The sequence below is a fragment of the Tupaia chinensis genome, unplaced genomic scaffold, assembly GCF_000334495.1.
Source record: "Tupaia chinensis unplaced genomic scaffold, TupChi_1.0 Scaffold143748_1, whole genome shotgun sequence".
Classification (NCBI taxonomy): Eukaryota; Metazoa; Chordata; class Mammalia; order Scandentia; family Tupaiidae; genus Tupaia; species Tupaia belangeri.
Window position 1 is genome coordinate 165125 of NW_006203597.1, and position 5524 is coordinate 170648.

The window sequence follows — 5524 nt, forward strand, 5'->3', positions numbered from 1 at the left end:
AAAAATTAATAAGGGCATGATAATCTATTCCATGAATTCCTGGAAGAAAACTTCCCAAGTCTAGAGAAGCACTCATTCAGACCCAAGAACTACAAAGGATCCTAAAAACAGAATCAACATAAAAAAATCTTCTCCACAGCATCACAGCCAGATTGACCAAAACCACAAGATACTAAAATTGGCAAGAGAGAAACTTAAGTTCCTACAAAGGCCATCCCATAAGGCTAACATTGGACCTTTCACCAGAAACAATGCAAGAAAGGAAAGAACAGGAAGATGTATTCAAAGTGTTAAAAGAGAAACTATTTCAACCAAGATTACCTGGCAAGATTATCCTTCAAATGGGAAGAAAAGATAAAAACATTCTCAAATAAACAAAACCTGAAAGAATTGACAAACACCAGGCCAACTCTTCAAGAATTGACAAACACCAGGCCAACTCTTCAAGTATTTCTAAAGGAAGTGCTATACCCAGAAAATTAAAGAGAAAGAAATAAGAGAACAAAAAACAACCAAGAAAATGGCCAACTTATGGTAGGGAAGAATCCAGAAATATTGATAATAACACTGAATGTTAATGGATTAAATTTTCCAATCAAGAGACACAGGTTGAGTGAATGGATTAAAAAACAGAAACCCTCTATCCGTTGCCTATAAGAAAGGTACCTCATGGATAAAGACATACATAGCCTAAGTAAAGGCCTAGAGAAAGGTATTCCATGCAAATGGAAACTCAGAAGAGCTAGAGTTACAATACTGATTTCAAACAAAATAAGCTACAAGACAAAAACTGTAAGAAGAGACAAAGAAGGGCATTATATAGTAGTAAAAGGGCTAATTCATTAAGAAGATATAACACGCGGCCCTTATCGAAGCTGCAGCTGCTTCCGAAGCGTAGAGGCTGTCGTCAGAGGAGCCCGGAGTGAGTTTTCCCCAACTGCCGCCATTGGGCTTGCTATGGCCGGTCTGCAACATTGTGGGGAAAGTGCCATGGAAGCGTCCTCAGGGACAGGCAGAAGGCCGGCCTTCGGGACTCGGACCACCTATGGGCGCAGGAAGGTCCTTCGGGACAACCCTGCTGTCTAGGCCATGAAGGGGGGAGAGCCTGGACGACAATCACATCTCTGGAGGGAGGACCCCAGACTGCAGTGACCAGTGATGGACAACAGCAACCCCGTCCGGTGCGGCTCCCAGCAGGCGAGTGCACTAGCCATTGGGGGCCCTTTGCTCTGGGAGCGCTGGGACCAAGGCCTGTGTTCCTGGGAGCAGACTTTGCAGAGCTGGGAGACACAGAAAGGGAAAGCACAAAGAAAAGCAGAATTTCTGGTGGCAACAGCTAATGTAGCTCTAAGTGGCCAATAAAAAGGACTCTGGGGGGGGGAAAAAAAGAAGATATAATACTTATAAATATTTATGCACCCAATTTAAGAGCACCCAAATACGTGAAGGAAAGACTGCTAAATCTACAAGGGGAGAGAGACTACAACACACTAATTGTTGGGGACCTCAACATGCCACTTATCTCCTTTGGACCAATCATCTATACAAAAAATAAGAGATACAGGATCTAAATAATACCATAAATCAAATGGATTTGACAGACATCTATAGAACCTTTCTCCCGAAAACTACAAAATATACATTCTTCTCACATGGAACCTTTCTGAAGACTGACCAAATGATAGGGCACAAAACAAGCCTTTACAGACTCAAGGTCAATGAAACTATATCCTCTGACCATGATGGAATTAAACTTGATATTAATTTCAAAAAAAAAAAAAACACAAAAATACACAAATATATGGAAACCAAATAACCTACTCTTGAATCACTTTGCAACTACTGAAGAGATTAGGGTTGAAATAAAGAGACTCACAGAAACCAATGATAATGAGTGTAAGAGTTTCCATAATCTATGGGACACAGCAAAAGCAGTCATAACAGGGAAGTTCATAGCAATTAATGAGCATAAGAGAAAGATGGAGGGCTGGCAGTTGGCTTGGTAATTGTGACCATGGACTCCCAACCATGTGACTGACTGCAATTCGAGTCTCAGATCTGGTGGCTTGACTCCTCACTTTCCTTTCTCTATTTCTTTGTCTCTCTCTGATCAAATTAAAACAAATTAATTAATTAATTTTTAAAAATAAAGTTAAATGAGGGACCAGCAGTTAGCATAATGGCTATGCCGCTAGACTCCCATGTAGTCGACCGCAGTTCGAGTCCCAGACCTGGTGGCTTAAACTCACACCGGGCGCGTGTGTGTGCATGCCCAGGATCCCAAGAGGAGAATGGAGGAGAAGGGATTGCAGCATGGCCATCCCTCCTGGGGGGTGACTTCCTGCTTTCTGTCTGTCTGTCTCTCTCTGTCTGGCTAGAGCACACACCCTATAACAAAAACCTCTCCAAAAAAAGAAAAAAAAAAAAGTTAAATGGAAAGATGGCAAATGGAAAATCTAACATCATGCATCAGAGAACTAGAAAAACAACAAAATTCAAAAAATTCAAAAAGAAAAGAAGTAATAAAGATTAGGGTAGAAATAAATAAAATAGTGTGGTGAAAGGGGAACTCTCTTACACTGCTGGTGGAAATGTAAATTGGTTCAGCCACTGTGGAGAACAATTTGGAGATTCTTCAAAAATCTACAAATAGAACTACCATATGATCTAGCAATCCCACTCCTTGGTATCTACCCGAAGGACAGAAGAATACGTAATCAGAAAAGTGCTTGCACATCAATGTTTATTGCTGCACTATTCACAATTGCTAAGTCATGGAAATAACCCAAATGCTCACAAACAGATGAATGGATAGAAAAACTGTGGCACATATACTCAATGGAATACTATACAGCCTTAAAAAAATAAAACCCTGGTTTTTGACAGGAAGTGGATGAATATGGAAGATTTACTGCTGAGTGAAGCAAGCCAGGCTATGAAGGAAAGGCATTGCATGTCCCATTTAATATATATTGAGTGTCCGCACTCTATGACTGAAACTAATTGACTAAAGGATATAGAAACACAGTATGTAGATGTAAAAACCAGATATAGTGTGTGTGAAAGAGGAGGGTCTGAGAAAGGACATTTAGAAGAAAAAATAGGGAGGCAAAGCATTAATGGCACAAAGAAATGTGGTATTATCTGTTGAAGATATTTTGTAGTTTTATCAACTGTACTAGGGAGAAATGTTCACCTGTTGAAATATTCATTTTGTAAGACATATAATAATGTGATTGAATGTATAAAAGAAAATGAAATGAAAAATATAATTTAAAAATATAAGAAAAAAAGAATTAGAGAAAAAGAAATAAATGAAATAGAAAATAAACCAACTATACAGAAAACACATGAAAGCAAAAGTTGGTTTCTCAAAAAGATAAACAGGATTAACACACCATTAGTTGGACTAATTAAGAAGAAGAGAAAAAGGAAGCAGATAAATCAAATTCACTATTTTAACAGACACAATAGAAATACAAAAATATCATTAGAGGATACTATGAGCAACAAACAAGAAAACCTAGATGAGAAAGACAAATTCCTGGACTCATATAATCTACCAAGATTGACTCAGTAGGACATAGAAAGTCTCAATAGACCCATAACATTAGCAATGAGATTGAATCAGGAATAACTAACCTCCCAACAAAGACAATCCCTGGTCCTGATGACTTCGCTTCTGAATTCTACAAAACTTTTAAAGAAGAGTTAACCTCCATTCTACTCAAGTTATTTTTAAAGATCCAAAAGGAAGGGGACCAGCAGTTAGCGTAATGGCTATGTCACTGGACTCCCACGTAGTCGACCACGGTTCGCATTCGGGACCAAGTGGCTTAAAACTCACACCGGGCGCGTGTGTGTGCATGCCTAAGATCCTGAGAGGAGACTAGAGGAGAAGAGATTGCAGCGTGGCCATCCCCCCTGGGGGGTGATTTCTCGCTTTCTGTCTCTCTGTCTCTCTCTGTCTGTCTGGCGAGTGCACGTGCCCTATAGCAAAAACCTCTAAAGAAAAAAAAAAAAAAAACATAAAAAAAAAAGATCCAAAAGGAAGGAACCCTCCTAAATTCATTTTTTGAAGCCTCCATTACCCTCTTCCCCAGCAGCACAGAAAAGGATATGACAAGGAAAGAAAACTACAGACCAATATCTGTGATAAATACAGATGCAAAAATCCTCAATAAGATAATAGCAAACTGTATCCAACAACATATAAAAAAGATTATTCATCACAACCAGGTAGGTTTTATTCCAGGGATGCAAGGGCAGTTCAACATATATGAAATTATAAACATAATATACCAAGTTAACAGAAAAAAAGGCATCTGATCAAGTCAATCGATACAGAAAAAGCATTCAATAAAATACAACATCCTTCATGATTAAGATTCTCAGCAAAATTGGCATAGAAGGGTCATTCCTAACAAAATAAAAGCTATTTATGAAAAATCCATAGCGAACATCACACTGAAAGAGGAAAAGCTGAAAGCTTTTCCATTAAAAACTAGTACAAGACAAAGATGCCCACTTTCTCCACTCCTTTTCAACATAGCAGAGCCAATGCAATCAGAAAGGAGAATAATACCAAAGGCATCCAAATAGAGAAAGAAGAGGTGAAATTTTCTCTATTTGCAAATAACATGATTGTATACATAGAAGACCCAAGGATATCCCAAAAAAGAATCCTGAAAGTAGAAAATAAACACAGTAAAGTAGCAGGATAAAAAAATTAAACATACAAAAATCTACAGCATTTCTATATACAAACAAAAAGTTGAGGTAGAACTGAATATAGTACTCTCATTTACCATAGCTCCAAAAAGTATAAGATACTAGGAAAAAAATTTAACCAAGGAAGTCAAAGACCTCTACAAGGAAAACTAGGAAAATCTAAAAAAAGAAACTGAAAGTGACACAAAAAAATGGAAGGACATCCCATGTCTCTGGATTGGGAGAATTAATATAATCAAAATGGCAATTCTGCCCAAATTAATCCACATATTTAATGTAATCCCTATAAAATTACAAGAGACATTCTTTACAGAGCTAGAAAATACAATCATAGGATTTGTCTGGAATCATAAAAGACCCTGTATTGCCAAAGTAATCCTGTGCAAGTACAGTGGAGTAGAAGGCAACTCACTCCCTGACCCCAAAATATATTACAAAGCTGTGATAATCAAAACAACATGGCATTGGCATAAAAACAGGCAGGTGGACCAATGGAACAGAAAAGAGACCCTAGAAATAAACCCCCAAAGCATAATAGCCAGCTGATTTTTGACAAAGGATACCAGTCAATCTACTGGGAAAAAGAAAACTTCTTTAGCAAATTGTTTTGGAAAAAACGGGGTATCTACCTGTAGAAAAATGAACCTTAACTCTTATCTCTCACCATTAACAAAAATCCATGCAAAGTGAATCAAAGACCTAAACCTAAGGCCTCAAACTATAAAACTACTGGTGGAAAACACTGGAGAAACTCTGGGAGACATTGGGTAGGCAAAAACTTTTTTTTTTTTTT

At 38.0% G+C, this 5524-nt stretch overlaps 1 protein-coding gene and 1 non-coding gene across 2 annotated transcripts in view; one reads left to right on the forward strand and one right to left on the reverse strand.

Moving 5' to 3' along the window:
* Positions 1-5524, reverse strand: part of URGCP (upregulator of cell proliferation) — a gene marked incomplete in the record, with an annotated part of 42219 nt that overhangs the window by 19398 nt on the left and 17297 nt on the right.
* On the forward strand, positions 859-992 carry LOC114005410 (small nucleolar RNA SNORA16B/SNORA16A family). Its single transcript, XR_003547262.1, has one exon. It is a non-coding gene; the product is annotated as a small nucleolar RNA SNORA16B/SNORA16A family (small nucleolar RNA).